Source organism: Anabrus simplex, chromosome 2 (assembly GCF_040414725.1).
Source record: "Anabrus simplex isolate iqAnaSimp1 chromosome 2, ASM4041472v1, whole genome shotgun sequence".
NCBI lineage: Eukaryota > Metazoa > Arthropoda > Insecta > Orthoptera > Tettigoniidae > Anabrus > Anabrus simplex.
This window is the reverse complement of record NC_090266.1, coordinates 652,174,945-652,194,918: the sequence shown is the minus strand read 5'-3', so window position 1 is coordinate 652,194,918 and position 19,974 is coordinate 652,174,945. Positions and strand designations below refer to the sequence as shown.

At 38.4% G+C, this 19,974-nt stretch overlaps 1 protein-coding gene across 3 annotated transcripts in view; it reads right to left on the bottom strand.

Annotated features, from left to right (window-relative positions):
- The window catches only part of LOC136864316 (post-GPI attachment to proteins factor 6), a 226,121-nt gene that overhangs the window by 146,611 nt on the left and 59,536 nt on the right, over positions 1-19,974 (bottom strand). The window lies entirely within an intron of this gene.

The following is a 19,974-nucleotide window of genomic DNA, read 5'->3' as shown; positions in this document are numbered from 1 at the left end:
GCACGGATGTTCTTCTTCATCCAGTCCGCATAATTCTTCCTCAAATAGCGAATATTTAATATTAACTTAAATATTATATTTAAGTGGTCCGTCTATCAATACATCTAAAATGAAGCTGTTAAAGCTTATTACATGAAATGTAATTTTTCCTCTTCATAACAAACTGTTCTATTCAGTCCATACAATTTTAAGCTCATAGCTTAAATGAATGAATTTTTCAGATGGACTGTTGCTGGGCTTCCCTTTAATCATACTTCTACTTTGAAACATGCAGACAAGCCAACTTTCAAAAGTAAAAAATCAGGAGAAATTTGGCAGCGAATCGAGATGTATTACAACACATCACTGATGGCAGAACATGTACAAATTCATTATAATTCAATACATTAACAACTCTATTTGGCCTACATATATATATTTCATGTCCGGCTCCATGGCTAAATGGTTAACGTGCTGGTCTTTAGTCACAGGGGTCCCAGATTCACTTCCCGCAGGGTTGGAAATTTTAACCATAGTTGGTTAATTCCCATGGCATGGGGACTGGGTGTATGTGCCATCTTCATCATCATTTCAACCTCATCATGACGCCGAGATTTCCTACGGGTGTCAAATCAAAAGATCTGCACCACGCCTCTCCGGAGGTCACATGCCATTATTATTATTATTGTCCGACTCGTTGGCTGAACGGTCAGCGTACTGGCCTTCGGTTCATAGGGTCCCGGGTTCGATTCCCAGCCGGGTCGGGGATTTTAACCTTAATTGGTTAATTCCAATGGCACGGGGGCTGGGTATATGTGTTGTCTTCATCATCATTTCATCCTCATCACGACGCGCAGGTCGCCTACGGGAGTCAAATAGAAAGACCTGCACCTGGCGAGCCGAACCCGTCCTGGGATATCCCGGCACTAAAAGCCATACGACATTTCATTATTATTATTTATTATTTTTCATTATTTATATGTGAATACTAAATACTGGACATACCTGAACTTTAGGAACATGTGACTTCTCATCCTTCAACATGCTGCACACATTACGACTAACTGTTGTTCAACACACCCATAGCTGACTTGGCCCTCTTCAGAAACTCGGAACTAATGTTTTGCTCAAAGCACATGCCTTGCTGAACTGATTTTAAGGTTAAAAGTTTCTCTAAAGTTTGTTCAGACAGCAAGGATCTGAACTGTGTTTTTGTCTTTGTTACTCTGCTAAAAATCCTTTCACATTCTGCATTGCTATGTGGAATTGATAAAATAGCAAGCATTTCCTTAGAGAGTCTATCATATTTAAGTACACCGTCAGCCCATTTCCTCTGACCTACCATTACCCACTGAACATCAATTCTTCCTTTCGCCAGGTCTGTTTCTCCGAGCTGAAAGTTACAGAAATGGGAGTGTTGAATATCAGTTTCTTTACCTAAATATTCAGTTTCACTAGTCAGAATGTTCGTAAATTTGTTAATGAAAAATCTAAGGCTAGAAAATGATTCCTTACTTATAGCAGAAATATTTGCAACTCCTGCATTAATTAAAACTTCATCTTTGAATGGAAATTTGTGTACCATGTAGTCACACGATGAAGAGAAACCCTTTCTAACAGACTTTAAGAATATGCACTTTTCCTCAGACATCGAAGTGTTCACCAAAACAAACTCAGAGTTCCCTATCATCAGATCACAATCATCCTTTTGATTTGCTGGAGTAAGATAATCTACATCAAGGAGAGAGGAGCAGGTTTTAATAACGTGTGGTTTTACAAACCCTGCCATCACTTTCTTCAATAGTTCCAACAAAACTGACTTCAATAAGTGGATGTGCAGCATACTTGACTGAAGAGCTACATTTGGATTCTCAAAGATATCCATAAAACTTGAGAGAAAAAGCCAAAAAGATTTATGTAAATTTGATGAAAGGAACACGAAAAGTCATTCTTCACGTGAAAAAGCATGGCTCGTAGTGTCATCAGTGGTGTTTTTTTTTTTTTTTTTTTTTTTTTTTTTTTTTTTTTTTTTTTTTTTTGGGTGAAACCGATGACTGAGTTTTCCTTTTAACTGAGGAGTGTGGTGAAATGTTATGACAATTCTTCACCTTTTCAGACAAACAAGACATATCTGCACTTAGACTGTGCTTAGGAATTTTGTAAGTCTTCAAAGTTCCCATCTGAGAATCCTTACTCACAGTTTCGCTCCAAATAAAGTAACCGAAGGGTCCCACTGCAGCAAAATCATATTTAAACACCTTCTTAGTGATAACCACCGAGTAGGCATGTGCTTCAGAATTTTCCTGATCTCTGTGTTGTGAAAAGTCTGAAATTCTTTGAACTTTTCTTTCCTCTTTATTTTATTATCAATTATATTTTCATCTATATTTACAGGCAAGCACACCGCACTCATTCCTGCAGCAACATTAATTAGGTGACAAGAACAGCCTACGATGATTATGTTACTATTTTCCCGCTTCAAACATCCTGCCACACCATTCTTTAATCCTACCATCACTGGAGCATTATCAGCACCAAGAGCTAGGCAGTTTTTTAATGGGATGTGAAATTCTTGAAAAGTTGAGACCAAAAGATTGGCAATGTTAGCTCCAGTAGCATCCCCCTCTAAATTAGGCACAGAGAGTAGACAACTCTGAATTTCATTGAGTTCAGGCCTAAAAAATGTTACGATAGGATATATTTTCAAGTCACTTTTATTGCTACCATCAGCAGCAACAGAAAATGCATTCACCTGCAAATGTGATACAATTTTTGCCCTTTCTTCCATGCACATTTCTGTACTGATAGCCACTGTTTTTGTTCTAGCACACCCATATCGTTTAGCGATTTCCAAATCAGCAAACATTTTGCGAAACAAAGGGCCCGCTTGGTCGGCACAATTTACGGGCAGGTTATGTTCTACGATAAATGAAGTAAATAAAGCCTTGGCATTCGTCACAGGATTTACATCTTGGTTTTTACATGGAAAGTTCAGTTTCTGGTTTCTTTCTATACACTGGACACTCTCCCTATGTTTCTTTTTGTTTGCACATGTTTGAGTATATCGCACTTCCCGCCATGTGCAACTGAAAAATCACACCTATATATAGTACAGAATGTGAACGTTGGTCCCTTCCTGGATTCACCAAAACACTGAAACTCTTCCCTTTTGAATACTGCATCATATTTATTTTTTGACATTATGGCCAAAACAAATATTAAAACATACAACCAAGAAGCACTACTACGTGACGTAACATGAGCACTTATGCAGGACCTGTCCAGGGTAGACATCTGTGGCGTGCTTCTTCTAAGGTTTTGTAAGCTTGCGACTTCCACTTCCTATCATTAAGATATTTGAGTATTTTACTGTATTATAGACCAAGGAGGAGCACATGGCTGGTCACTGTGCCCCGTAGTGCCATCCGGTTGTGATTATTAGAACTAACATCGACCAGCCATACTCAGCCATATATCGATAGAGCAAGGAAATGTGCGGAAGTTTAAAATAATACGAAAATTACTGAAACTGCTCTGAAAATAGGGAGATCAGTCCCAGCAATTGGAAAGTTTGGAAGAACGATGAAAAATCTGGAGTCTCCCGATGAAGTTGTGAAAGTGCACTTAACATAATTTTGTAAAACAAGAGGTTTACTAGTATCATTATAATTAAAACCACGCTACACTTGTCCACATAACTCAGCAATAACGTATATAACTACTGCTACTAATTTTATACAAAATACGTGTATATGAGAATGTGTTTGAGGGGTTGAATTTACTTACACCAATCATATTTTTGGGGGGATTAGGACAAGCATGAGAAAAAAAACTGATGAATTTCTAAGTTTAAGGATTGAATTTATAGATCTACTGTGAGTATATTAAGTATACAGTAAATACTAGATGCACTGATGTGGAAAAAGACAATGAAAACAAATTAAACAAAAGTTACTGAAGCATTGGTTTTCAAGTGTTACGTTTATTGATCACTGTCATATTTTTCATCTGTCAGTGGTTCTGCATCATCAAGAACTGGAGCACGTACAGCAAGATTCCTAAAATAGCTATGGTAGATTGGTGGATTATTTCTTCTTTGTCGTCAGTGGTCTAGGTCTGCTGAAAAGGAAGTTTGGATTGATGTTTATCAACAGCCTTGGTCTACCTTTCTGTTTGCTTCGGATGTGCTGATAACTGAGAAAGGCATTTCGTTATTAAGTATCTCTTTTCAAAATAAAGCAAAGGGCTCATCTCGCTGGCATCTAATCCACTGGATTCTCAATCACAGTACATTAACATTTTGTAATGGCTCTCTCAAGGTTGGTTGCACTCTTAACAAAATCTTCCCTACACATTTGCGTGAAGTGGAAGGGTTTCTTTCTTCGTGATTTTAGAATCACAGGGTGCTAATCATCTGGCACATAAATATGTTTATCTTTGGAGTATATATGTATGTTGGGTATTCAGCTCAAAGGCTGGTTTGATCCTCCACAGTTTTATCAACAGCTGTCACAGATAACCCAGGCGTCACTGAAGAGGCATACTAGAGAAAAGAGGAGTGAGGTAGTTTCCCCGTTAACATAATTTTGTAAAATTTGTCTTTGAAGTAGGTCTCTACTGATCCAAAGTCAGCTTCATTGGGTAGACATAAGTGCCTGCTCATGATAAACTTAAGGTCAAGTACCTCAACCTAGTTGGTGTCACCTAACTTTAACATTGATAAGGCAAAATTCCAGTTATGGTTTGGGCCTGTACATATATCGCTGTAGGAGACAATATGTTTTAATGTGCTTAATTACACAGGAACTTATTTTCTGTGAACCTCGTGAAGCAATCATTTTGTCCCAACCGTATATAAATCTAATGCCAGTTGCTAGCTCGTGGCACGCAAAATAATTTATGTACACATTACATTTCTAATACGCTATACACGTTGTGAGTTTGGGGAAAACAAGAGCTTTTTTGCGGTTGAAAGTAAAAACATAAACTGGAGGATCATTCTTAGTCCTTTCTTTGTCATTTTTCATTGATGTTTGAATATGCTCTGCTTTCCGATGGTGAAGCTCTTGCTGAACTCCCAAACTCTTTATGTCTGTTTCATCTGTCAGAGTTGCCTTTTTTAATTTTGTAAGCATCACATGTTTTGCAGTATCTGAATGTGGTGCATGAAAATGCAAATTAAAATCATTACTCAAGGTGCTACGATATATACTGATAGAAACAGGAATTGCATCTCTCTCTTCACAATATTCCAATATTCTCTATACAACTTGTACATGAGAGAGACATTACTTAAGGTCAGAAGATAAGTATTTACGATTAGAGTTTTTAGTCCAGCTGTAATGCGAGTGATAGCACGGGAAGATTCATATGTGTTCTCGAACAGAGGTCATTCAGTCATCAGATATGGCCTTGGTTATCACATTTAGATAGTTCCCCATTTTAAAGTTTTTTTAAAGCTTTAGTCAACTGCCACCATAATGCGGCTAAATTGTTTTGCTAGTGGCTTGTAATCGCAACGACACACATACGTCTTATGGCAATGATGGGATAGGAAACGGCTGGGAGTGGGAAGGAAACGGCCATGGCCTTAATTAAGGTACAGCCCCAGCATTTGCCTGGTGTGAAAATGGGAAACCACGGAAAACCCATCTTCAGGGCTACCAACAGTGGGATTCGAACCCACTATCTCACGGATGCAAGCTAACAGTTGCGCGCCCCTAACCGCATGGCCAACTCGCCCGGTATATGCGGCTAAAATAAGAGTTGTGACTAACATCATTTTTCCACATGATGAATTTGAATGTGGAGCATCCAGATATGCCATTAACTCAATACTGAAAGAAGAAAAAAAAAAAGTTCCTATTGAATTTGGACTGCCTCATTAGAATACGGCAAGATTTCATTGTTCCACAATGTCCAACAACTTTGTCAACATTAAGCTTTTTCTGGACTTATTGGACTAATTATTCCCTCTGCGCTTATGTTGAATTCTAGAACTTATCAGAAACACTGGACTTCGTTTACTTCAGACTTCATTCGATTTTTAAATGTGCAACATAAGAATAATTGTCAACCAGTGCCTTTAAGTTGCTGTGACTTGTGAACCAACCTTTATATGCTATACCACATTCTATACATATGAGGCAAGGAAAATAATAGGAAATAGTTGCGATCAGCCTAGCCTAGATACAATGTAAAAATCATATTCCTAAAACAGAGTAGCGTGGAAAGCTGAAAGACGGAATGAAAGGATGGGAAAGTGGTGGAAAGATATACATACATCAGATGTTGTTAAATGAATTGTAGTGAGTATGACAAAGCTATGTTAAAAAGTGACAAATAAAATCTTATGTAAATGTCTCGTTAAAATTAATCATAAGATAAAAAGAAGGCACTGTTAGTTGCAGTCAAACTGGCAAGCTTGTTTCACATTGCGCATGTAGGACCTTTGTGACCCACTATCAAATAATGCTCACACTATTCCTTTTCTTTCCCCACCGGGCGAGTTGGCCGTGCGGTTTGGGGCACGCAGCTGTGAGCTTGCATCCGGGAGATAGAGGGTTCAAACCCTACTATCGCAGCCCTGAAGACGGTTTTCTGTGGTATCCCATTTTCACACCAGGCAAATGTACCTTAATTAAGGCCACGGCCATTTCCTTCTCACTCCTAGGCCTTTCCTAACCCACTGTCGCCATAAGAGCTATCTGTGTCGGTGTGACGTACAGCAGATTGTTAAAAAAATCTTTCCCTTCATAGGTTAGCTTTACACAAAATATAGGAAAGGGCTTGGAGTTGGAAGAAAATGGCCATGACCTTAATTAAGGTACAGACCCTGCATTTGCCGGTGTGAAAATGGGAAGCCATTGAAAACTATCTTCAGGGCTGCCAACAGTGGGGTTCGAACCCACTCTATTTTGAATGCAAGCTCATACCTGCATGCCCCTAACCGCCCGGCCAACTCGCTTGGTCACAACGTTTGTAATAAAAATCTCTTTACTGATACTCTAGATGTTCATAGATATGTTACTCTCTTTACAACCCCTTTCACATGTGTTACTTCCAACTTCAGTTCTTCTACTTACCTTTTGATCTTTTTCGGACACACAACAACATGCCGTTTCTTGCACAAATGGCAACGAATGATTACCGTACAACTCTTCGCTTGATGTCCAGATCTCAAACATGAGAAACAGCAATTTTCTTCAGCTATCTTATAACACTTGTCTTCTAAACTCATCTCTCAAGCTGCATGGCACGTTTTACTGCTGTGGTTCTTACAGAAAAAATACACTTCGATTTTCAGGGCTCCGGTAGTCACGTCCCAGTTCGTGAAGCATGGGCAACAGACGAGTGGCCTGGTAAGTGGTCCTGAAATTCGGGATATCAGTTGCTATGGAATGGGAGTGGGCACCTTGGACATATTCTGGAGTTGTGGCCCTCCATGTGCTCAGGTGGCTAGGACTATACAATCCACTGATGGTACCTAACCCATTAGAGGAGAGATCATCATTGGGAATATGTGTAAGTAGAGTAGCATCCTGCTTCACAGAATTTTCACCGAGCACGCTGAGAGCATTTTAGGCAAGCCTCGGACCTACAGGAGTAACGGAGTCCCACTTCCATTTGAGTGGCTTGGGAGACTGGCAAAAACTTTGCGAATGAAATGGAATTTGATTGCAAACTACAAGTATTAATGGAGCCTATGGAAGAAAGCAGAACTGGCTGAGTCAGCAAAGACAATATATCCGGATGTCAGTTGAGCAGTAGGCCTATCACACAGTAAACATGATCATTGCTTTCATTTTAATTGTCTTGCAGGGCTAACTTCCCTGCTATTGGCGTGTCGTCATTCCAAGTAACGTCATCTTCACTGCCATCTCATCAGCCATGTACTGCAATTGAGACCGAGAACATTTGAGGTCTCGTCATTTTGAACCTTTTAAAAATAGTTTCGTTCCCAACTATAGAGTCCAAATTGTATGAAACTATTCCCAAATGGTTTCTGGAGATGGTCTCTGATATTCCCAGCAGGTGTATATGTAGCACAAGCCACTCCTTCTGAATAAAACCGTGTTGTTGAAAGCATGCCAAACCACCAGCTGATAACCAGCGTATATTACGAGTTGTATTTCAGAATGTACCGGTAAACGTAGTGACTGGAAGCATTCTTTTGAGAACTGTGGCTGTTGAAAGCTTGTTCTCGACATTTATCACATCAGAATTTACCTAAACGGCTGTAAATGAGTAAGAGAGACTGCACTGTTTGGGTTAGGTATGGTATCGCCCGCCAAAAGTTCCACAACGGAAAGAATAAAAACAAATAACAGGAAAGACTGCCGCATTTATGGATATCTACAGGTGTGGCGGTAATGCGTTTTATTATCATAATGTTTAATTTCGTACGTTCGTTGTGTCTCATTTTTTATTAACGCATGCCCTAGTATGTTTTGTTTGGCATCTCCGAAAATTCGTTGCAAGTAAGTGGGGACATAAAAAATCAATATTATTATTATTATTATTATTATCTGTCACGTACATTGGCGAGTAAAACAATTGTGATTGGATTGTTTTTATCACATTTTAAACCTACTTCTCTCCCAAAAAAACTATACTGGCCCGAGTTACGAAATTTTAAACGATCACTTTGTTAATGATCTCGCCTGCATATATTAATAGGCCTAGCAACAACTGTGAATATTTCTTAATTAAAGTAAACTCGTTTTCTCATCCCGAGGTGGTGCAGGCCCCCAGTGGAAGCGAGTTGCATGTACCATTTTTACCGCAAATCAACCTTCCTGCCATTTGTAAATCTCTAGTAATACGGTACCGGGAATCGAACTCAGGCTCCCGAGAACGGCAGCTAATTGTGCTAACCATCGCACAGGTGGGCATTCTTAACTACAAAACACAGACATATATACAGGACTAATGTGCCCTTGCAACGCGCGGGTCAGACACGAAACTATTCACCTATTTGTGCGACGCCATCAGAGCTGCAGTAGACCTAAACAATGGAGGCGGACATTTCTTAACTACGAAACACAGATGTACCGCATGACTTCGACGCGTTTTCATTGTGTGGGTCGTATGGACGAAACTATTCACAAATTTGTGTGATGCCATCAAAGCTGCATAAGGCTTGTACCCCGCTTCGAAGTGGAATCATTGTTCTTCTCTGACGAATTACGTTGGGGGGGGGGGGGTCTTGTATATGAGATTTATTGTTTTTATTTTCTTTGTCTCGAAAAGCCAAGGGGGGTGAAATACATAAGGGGGTCTAATACATGAAAATATACAGTATATAGGATTACAAATTTATTCAAGAGGCGTAATCTAAGAACTGCTTTTAGGACCAACAACACGAACTCGAAGTTACTTTATAATACCCATATTGTTATTACTAATAATAAAATTTCAAAATTCGGGTGTATACAAATTGAAATGTGCGAGTTGTTTAAGTACGTATATCGGACAAACCGGAAGGAACTTTGTTACAAGATATCAGGAACATGCCAGGGCCAAGAAATACAACAGATACTCGGCCATGAGTGATCACATGAGAGACTTCAATCACATGTTAACAAACATAGACAATGACCTTAAAATCTTGAAAACTATAAATAAAGGCCTTTTCTTGAACATATATGAGGAAATTTACATTTATCTGGACCAAAGGAACAATCCAACAGGTAATATAAACGATCTTTCTGAGAAGTATAACATCTTGTATGAGGAATTGATTAAAGCGAAACTTAGAAAGAAACGTCCAACTTTAACATGTCACACGATCGGTGACACTCAGGTCGTTCCTCCGCCCAGAACACGCCCTCCCACTTCCCCTCTATATTCCCCGCTCAATGTAGCAACGTATCAACTACTGGTACTTGTTTTGAATCAGAAAGCATAAGCGAGTTTTTTACGTGCATCGGGGCCAATAACAAGGAAGTAACACAATTTAAATCATATTATATTAATCCACCTTCCCTCCCTCTTTACTTATACTTATCTTTAATTTCAGACAGAAAATTCTTCTTGTTGTTGTTCATCTTCATCTGTTTACCCTCCAGGGTCGGTTTTCCCCTCAGACTCAGCAAGGGATCCCACCTCTACCGCCTCAAGGGCAGTGTCCTGGAGCTTCAGACTCTGGGTTGGGGGATACAACTGGTGAGGATGACCAGTACCTCGCCAAGGCAGCCTCACGTCCTATACTGAACAGGGGCCTTGCGGGGATGGGGAAGATTGGGAGAGATAGACAAGGAAGAGGGAAGGAAGCGGTCATGGCCTTAAGTTAGGTACCATCCCGGCATTTGCCTGGAGAAGTGGGAAACCACGGAAAACCAATTCCAACTTGGCTCAGGTGGGAATCGAACCCACCTCTTCTCAGTTGACCTCCCGAAGCTGAGTGGACCTTGTTCCAGCCCTCGTACCACTTTTTCAAATTTCGTGGCAGAGCCGGGAAACGAACCCGGGCCTCTGGGGGTGGCAGCTAATCACACTAACCACTACACCACAGAGGCGGGCGAACATTCCAGTTCTACAAATAACTTTACTGCTTTGGCGCTGTGTTGACTTGAAATCCTGAAGCGTTCAATCTTAAATACAAATTAAGGAATGTCTATCAAAGACCTTAAGGATTATTTTTATCAAGATATATCCATGGCTAAATAGTTAGCGTGCTGGCCTTTGGTCACAGGGGTCCTGGGTTTGATTCCCGGCAGGGTCGGGAATTTTAACCATCACTGGTTAATTTCACTGGCACGGGGGCTGGGTGTATGTGTCGTCTTCATCATCATTTCATCCTCATCACGACACGCACGTCGTCTACGGGCATCAAATCAAAAGACCTGCACCTGGCGAGCCGAACATGTCCTCGGACACTCTCGGCACTAAAAGCCATACGCCATTTCATTTCATCAAGATGAATTCAAATGAAAGGTTTTTATTCACAACAACAATCATTTTACGATTTTATGAGCATAACTGTTCGTTCCCACGAACTTTATCATCAAGAGTTTAATGAACAATTCAACCAGTTTTATTGCCTTTATGACTTGCAACTTTAACAAAGTTTGCCAATATTTTATTTTAAATTGTCCTTGTATATAAAAGTGTGTTTAATTTGTCTTTCCAATCTAATAATGTAATTTTTGTATTATTGTAGTTTATTCTAGCTGATTATGTCCCTTATGGGATGAAACATGTACTAGATGTAATAAATTATACATGTACTGAATAGGAGGACCACTTAAATATAATATTTAAGTTAATCTTAAATATTCAATACTTGATTTTATAGTCAATACAGGTTTTAAAAAAATCTAAAATGAAGCTGTTAAAGCTTGTGTGTGCGAAAGAGAGAGAGAGAGAGAGAGAGAGAGAGAGACAAAATATCGTAAATATTTACCATAGGATCAATTAGTACTGTGCATAAAATCAGACAATGTATTTTCTGCAACTGTATTAGTGGCATCTACTATATTGACAGGACCAGTACTGATAAATATATTTAAAAATTAATTTTTAGAACTTCCCCTAAGCTAAAACTTCACCTAGTATGAATACAATTATTTACAGCCTTGATTATAGTGCCTCTTCCCCTGATGACCTTAAATACTGATTTCCATTCAATTCTGTACAGCCGTTTTCACTTGTTGCATGTAAACATCCTCCTCCTTTCCGCTTATCCAACTCCTGCCACATCGGGGCATTTATGGCACTTCTTCACCTTCCTCTCTCCTTAACGCATCCATAAAGATGCACAAGAGATGCTGTCAGTTGGTACAATTATTTTATTTACACGTATTTACAAAACACACACATAACCTTAATCACTGTTGTCAAAAACAAAACATTCACATCACAAACCACCATTTAAAGACAACTGCCAATCGCTGCATATCGAGATGGCAACATTGAAACACAAATAAAACAGTTGACTGCTTAAAAGCATGTCGCACACGTGGTTACAAGCATAACCTTGCTGCATCATAACTCATCTCCCAAACCACAACTCACAGTAACTCTCACTAACTCACAATAACTAACTTCACCGTCAAGATCTTCTCTTTATATAGGTATCTGGCCAGACTTCTAGAACTTACATTACAAAAAAAACTACCTTCTTGAATATTCCAGTGTCCAATAGATAGATTACAATGTATAGAATATTCTCAATTATTCTAGTGCCTTATTACCATTCTGGAAGTTACGTGTCTCACAATTATGTATTACAAATTATACAGGTAAGAATAAATTAAGTCACAGGTATTAACATTAACAGAACTGATATCAATGTCTATGTACAACACGTTTCATAACTTCACACACAATACGATCATTCGACAACGTAAATACAAATAACAACACTAATACTTAATGACATAACCTCACACCCAACGTGATCGTATTGTAATAATAATACAAATGCTAACATGATGTAACACTTAATAGCTATACATAAAAATAATAATAATAATAATAATAATCACCATCGTAATCATAATAATAATATTATAGCTCGATATCTACATTAGTTACCCACGGGTGAGAGAATATTGTTATACCTGATATCGCACTTGCGTCATCCTTCCACCATTCCTCTTCCATCATTTTGTCTCAGTCCAGGTTCCTTCTTCTTGCACTCGTCTTTGTTGAATCGATCCACTTTGTTCTAGGTCTCCCTCTCACTCTCTTCCCCTCGAAATTCATCTCCATCATCTGTTTTGGTATTCATTCCTCCTCCATCCTATTTACATGCCCAAACCATCTTAGTTTACTCCTATCAATTCTCAGTTTTATGTTTTCCATTCCAACCTCCTTTCTCACATCTTTGTTTCTTAATCTGTCTTTCTGTGTCCTTCCTATCGTACTTCTCAGGTATTTCATTTTGCTGACTAGAATTCTACTCTCCTCACTACTTGTCATCGTCAAGGTCTCAGCTGCGTAGGTCAATCTTCTTCTTCTTCCTCTACAGCTTATCCCACACCTGTGGGGTAGTGGGTGCAAACCGCGTCGCACATGTGGATCTGGCCCGGTTTTACGGCCATATGCTCTTCCTGACGGCAACCCTATATGGAGGGATGTAATCACTATTCGTGTTTCTGTGGTGGTTGGTAGTGTAGTATGTTGTATGAGTATGAAAGGGAAAGTGTTGGGACGAACACAAATACCCAGTCCCCGAGCCAGAAGAATTAATCAGATGCAATTAAAATCCTCGACCCGGCCAGGAATCGAACCCGGGACCATCTGAACCGATGGCCTCAACGTTGACCCTTCACCCAAGGAGTCGGACTCAGTTGCATAGGTCAATATGGGTGCATAATACATTTTGTACATTATCTCTTTACACTTCCTTGGTACTTCCTTATTCCAGACAAGGTTTCTTATACTCTGGTAGAATGCATTGCTCTGTTGCACCTTCTTGATAATCTCCGTGTTCAGCCTTGTATTCTGCATTAATTCACTCCCTATTTGAAATAGTCAACAACTTCAAGGCTTTGACCACTAATTTTCACAATGCCCTTTCCCTTGTCTTTCTCCTCTTGATATCACCATGGTCTTGCTTTTCTCTGCACTGATTTTCATGCCATACTTATCAATTTTCTTGTTCAGTGAATCAAGTTGTGCTTGTACTTCTTTGCTTGTTGTTTCCTAGACCACATTATCATCTGCAAAAAGTAATAACTTCATCTCCATATTCCCATGTGCTTCCTTTGTCTCCTTTATAATTATGTCCATAAACATTAGAAACAAAAGAGGCAACTGTATTCCCCTGTCTTAATCCAGTTTCATTTCTAAACCATTCTGTCTTTCCAAACGGAGTCTGTACGCTACTGGCACAGTTTTTGTACATTGCCTGCACTATTCTACAGTTTGTGTACTTAGTCTCTTTATGATGGTTTCCCCACACCTTCTCCCCGGAAACATATGATAAATGATAATTCATGATAAATCTATGAATATTATGTCCAGATCATTTCCATATTCTCAATTCTTTTCCATTAATTTTCTCATGCTGAAGATTGGGTCATCTGTAGAACTTCCACTTCTAAAGCCATACAGTTCATCTTGCAACTCTTCTTATAACTTTCTTCTCACTTTCCTCTCTAATATTCATTCCAATATTTTTGTAACTTGTAATACACCTCTATAGTTATCATATGCTTTTTGTCCCCCTTCTTAAAGATGATGATGATGATGATGATGATGATGATGATGATGATGATGATTATTATTATTATTACCTTTCCCCAGTCTTCTGGCACATGTTTCTGCTTCCATATGCACTTCAACAAACTGTATACTCACTGTAGCCCAACAGGTCCAGCAGCCTTTATCACTTTCACATTAATTTCATCCACCCCTGGTGCCTTCCCCATTTTCATTTTATGGACTGCTAATTCCACCTCCAACATGGTTATATAATCTTCTAACTTTCGGTCATCCCAATGTATTACTACCATCTTCTCTGCCCAATTTCTCAAAATCAGTAGTTGATCAAAACACTCCTTCAATATTATCTTTATTTCTTCTGGATGCATTAGTAACTCTCCACCTTCCTCTTTCATCAGTTATGTATAAACTCTTTCTTACCTATTTCTTTCTTTTTCCCAATTTGCTTTGAGCTGCACCAACACAGATAGGTCTTATGGCGACAATGGGATAGGAAAGGGCTAGGAGTGGGAAGGAATTAGCCATGCCCTTAGTTAAGGTACAATCCCACTATTTACCAGGCGTGAAAATGGGAAACCACAGTAAACCATCTTCAGGGCTGCTGACAGTGGGGTTCGAACCCACTATCTCCCAAATGCAAGCCCACAGCTGCGCGCCCCTAACCGCACGCCTTGTCCTTCCTATTATTTTGCATAATTCCATACAGCATTTTTTTACTGCCAGCTCAATCTGTTTCCAACTTTTGTGTAAATTCTTCCCAACTTTCCTTCTCTTATCAATTTCTTACATTTCCTTTTATTATAAAAATATTTCCCTTTGCTTTATTCTTTTTTTATCTCTATTCCATTCTTGCCATGATTTCTTCCTTTCTTTCACTGCTCTTCCCACCTTTTCATTCCACCACAGTGTCTCCTTTTCTTTCAATCTCGTCGATGTTCTACCACAAGCACTCTCTGACCCACTTAAACAGGCCCTTTTGAAGTTGGACCATTCATCTTCCAAATTTCCAACTTCAGTAACTGGAATTTATTTATTTATTTATTTATTTATTTATTTATTTATTGTATGCAAATATACAGGCTAGCCCAATTACAATATTTGCTCATAACTTCTAATCTTATAAAATATAATTAGAAAAATACAAGAAATAAGATAATCACAAAATAGAGTATGAAATAAAGAGTTACCTAACTACAGTATAACAGCAGTGATAAAGATAAAGAATACCATATAAAGAAGAATAAAGACAAAACAAAAACAGGCAATATGGCATCATTCATCTAGCTAATTATGTGTAATAAATGATTACAAGATTTCAAAAATTCGGATTTCTTATTTTGAAATAAATCTATATTCAGAGGATGTAATTTATTAAACAGTGACATCATTCTGTATAGGGGTGTTATTTCAGTATCTCCAGAAATTCTTCCTGTACATTCTTATCGTCTAATTTCCACACTTTTATTTTACTATCTCCTATCTCCTTTAATTTTTCCATTTTCCCCAGTCTCATTTTTTATTACAACTCTATGATCTCCATCGAATGCTTCATCTGGTAAAGCTGTTACATCCATCAACTCCCTGTGATTTTTTCTTTTCACCAAAAAGCAATCAATTGCTGATTTATTCTTCTAACATCCCAGCCATATCTTGTATTTTGCTGCTGATTTTCTTTTAAAACCATGTGTTGCCCACATTCATCCCCTTCCTCTCAAGAAACTCAACTAGTTTCTCTCCTTCGTTCCTTTTCCCGTATCCATATGGTCCAATTATGTCTTCCTTTTCTTGTCTTTGTTTTCCACCTGTGCATTTAAGTCTCCCTTGAAAATCACTTCCACATCAGTTATCTTCTTTTCTGGTTTCTCCAAGAATTCCCCAATATCCTCCTCTCTGTTCCCTGTCTGTAATGCATTCACTAGTATGAAGTCCTTCACTTAGTTCGACATTCTCAGTCTAATTTTCATTATTCTGTAGCTGATGTACTCTGCCATATCAACATACTCTTCCAGCTGTTTTGAAATTATCAGGCTCACTCCATTTTTGGCCTCTGTCACCACTTCAGTACAGTGTATATCCTTTCCTCATTCTCTTCTTTCCTTTCTCCTTCCAATTTAACTTTGCTGAACCCCATCATATCTATAGCCTCTTCTTGCACAAAACCTGCCGCTTCTTCTGCCTTTCCTGTCAAGGTCATAAGATTGATTATGCCCACCTATATGATGTTGGCCACTGTTCACCCATTTTTCACAATTCCCCCAGTGCCCAAGGAACTGTTGCATCGCATGCAGCAGGGCACGAAGCAAATTGAGAAGTACCATATCATGTATAGGCTATTATTACGGTGGGGTCGCCAATCCCAGGGGCATTTTATAGCTACTGCCAGGTGTAACTAAAGGCTGCTCTTCAGGAGTACAGATGCCCTTTGCATCTGCCTCACTGAAGTACAGATATTGAGGTCAGGACATAGATCTTGTGTTTTATTCACCGTTGGGATTGGGGTCCTCTTTTGCTACCTAAACCATTGACCATGTTCTCCTTTCTTGTGAATTTATGTGCCATTTCCTACCCAAGGCTTCACCTGGCCTCCAAAGGAAGAACTCCACTACCTGTAGCCGTTCATCAAATCAAAATTAAATCAAAATTAAATCAAAATCTCTTTATTTGCAAATGAGGTGTCAACCTCGGTGGCAAATGGTACACTAAAATACATTATTGTCAAGCACTAAATATTAAATTAACAGGAGAAGAAAATTTTACCAAAATACAATATTATACAATTTACGCTAACAATTTTTTCTATTAGACACACAGCTCATCCTTAATAAATTTATATTGTTTACAAAATTCTACTTATAATATCTCCTGTACTACTTACAAATATAGTCAACTAATACAAAGTATGTGGAATTACTTCAAATGATACTATACAACTGGTATAAGATTAAAATTTACATTGCATTTATTTTTTATTTTTTTTACCCATTCTGGAACCTAAGTAGCATAACGACCTGCTGCGTCTTAACCAAAGCCCCTTTTGCCACCACTTTTCAGAGTTCCTGAAGGGCCTTCACAGCTACCGTAGCGGTTCCAGGGCCCTCGAAGTCCCTACTGTACTTCACCCCTACAGGCAGTCCCCTACTTTGGCTGTCCAAACTCCTTAGACCAGGGGATGGAATTGATTTATTCACACACATGTTTTATTTACATTAACCTGCACTGGTCGAATGCCTTCTAACATTTAATTTATTTTCTCTGTTGCTGTTTATTCTCTTCTTGAATATCTGTACAGATTTTGGAAAAGGAGCAAACACTACCCCTGGTAAACTGTTCCACTCCTTCACACCCTTCCCAATGAATGAAAATTTACCTCAATCGCTTCTGCTAAAATTCCTTCTAATTTTATATTTGTCGTCAGTCCTGCCGATATAATTATTTTCCAACTGAAGCCTCTCACGAATATCTCCCCATACTGCTTCTCCTGTATAGGCTCTATATAATCCTATAAGTCTAGTTTTCTCCCTTCTCTCACTTAAAGTTTCCCACCCAAGTTCCTTTAACATTTCTGATACACTGCTCTTTCTTCTGAAATCCCCTGTTACAAATCTTGCTGCTTTCCTCTGCACACTATCTATTTCTTTTATTAGGTATTCTTGGCGAGGATCCCAAACACTGTTTGCATATTCCAATAATGGATGAACCATACTTAAGTAACTTTTCTCTTTTAATTCTTTGTTGCATCCTTTAAGTAGCCTCATTATGACATGTAACGATCTGTATGCTTTCCCAACAATGTCATCCACATGACCCTTCCAGTGCAAATTACTTTCAAATCTCACACCTAAGTATTTGCACTTGCCATCTTTAGGGATAACTACCTCATCCAAAGTATATTCAAATTCAGTTTTAAAACTCCTGTTTGTAAATGTTGTAACAGTTGATTTGCCTCCATTAATCTTCATATTATTCTCTTCAACCCATTGCTGGATACTGTCAAGGTCCCTTTGTAATTCTGAACAATCCTCAGTGTTATTTATTTCTCTATAAACAATTATATCATCTGCATACAATCTGATTTTTGATGTTATATTATTCCCTAAATCATTTACGTATATTAAGAAAAGTAACGGACCGATTTTACTACCCTGTGCAATTCCCTTCCAACCTTTCTCTTCCTGTGATACATTATTTCCCACTTTGACGTTCTGAACCCTTGAATTTAGAAATGTTTTTATCCAACGTGTAACCCTTACGTCCAATCCTATTCCCTCGAATTTCTTTAATAATATTCCATGTTCCACTCTATCAAAGGCTTTGGAAAGATCTATGGATATGCAATCTAACTGGCCGCCTGAATCCAACTGATCTGATATGTCCTGCTGAAATCCCACCAGTTGTGCCTCACAAGAAAATTTCTTTCTAAATCCATACTGGCTCCTCATGAACCAATTTTTATCATCACATATCCCTCTGATGTACTTTGATATTAAACTCTCCAGTATTTTACAAACTATACTGGTCAGGCTGATTGGTCTGTAGTTCTCTGGTTTCCTTTTATCACCCTTTCCTTTATAAATTGGTATTATTATAGATTCCTTCCATTCCTTTGGTATTACACTATTATTTATGATATAGTCAAACAGAAATTTTAAATAAGCCACTTTGTACCACCCCATTGTCTTTAATACCTCCCCAGTAATTTGATCACTTCCTGCTGCTTTTCCTTGCTGAAGCAGTTGGATTTCTCTGAAAATATCTTCATTTGTGAATGAGAAGCTTCTTGTTTCCCTCTATGTCTCTCCCTCTCTATCTTCTATTTTGGTTTCCAACTCCTGACAATCAAATACTGAATCTCTGAATTCCCTACTAAATAGATTTGATTTCTCAGTATCTGTTAAATAGTGTTCACCCCCTTCTCCCACCATTGTAGGAATTTGGATTCCTTTTCCTTTTTGATTCCTGATATATGAATACAGCTTTTTCCATTTCCGTTTGTGGTCATTACCCTCTTGAAGTATGCCATTCGTATAATTCTCTTTTGCTTCCTTTTTCACTCCATTCAGTTTCCTCATTAGCTGTTTTCTAGTTTCTCTACTCTCCCTACCCTCTTTGATTTTCCTGTTTACTATTCTAAATTTTCTTTTTAATTTTCTTATTTCCCTTGTATAATAAACAGGGTCTGAGGTCATTTTACCCTTCTTAACAGGTACAAATCTTCTCTCCTTCCCAAATGATTCCTTTAAATTTAGCCCAAAGTATATCCACATATTCCCAAATTAACTTATTTGCCTGTTTCTGTTCATGGGCTTCACTTGCAGCTCCATTCCATTCAACTTCAGGCAAGTTTAGATCTCCCCCAATTATTACCATATCATTATTATTGTTTTTATGAGTATAATCTATTTTCTCAAATATTTCCATGTCTCTTTCCTCTCTTCCAGGCCTGTATGTTCCTATAATTCCCACCTCCTTCATATTATCACAAACTAATTTTATCCCTAATATTTCATCCCTTTCATCGGTAAACCATTCATGTGAACAATAAGTTTCCTTCACCAGAATAAACACACCCCCGCCCCCTTTTTATCTCCTCGGTCTCGACCCCTTTGGGTGTCAAATTTCGTAACAGCCACTTGACCCTCAGCCAGACAGTTGCAGGTAGTAATATCAACTGTCATGTACGGTAGCAGGATGATCCTGAATTAACCTAGTAAATACATACTGGATGAAAATTTAAAATTTAAAATCTGCATTTTCTTCTTACTCTGAACATGACTGACACAATTATAAAAATTCTGACAAAAGTAGGACAAAACTCCTTTT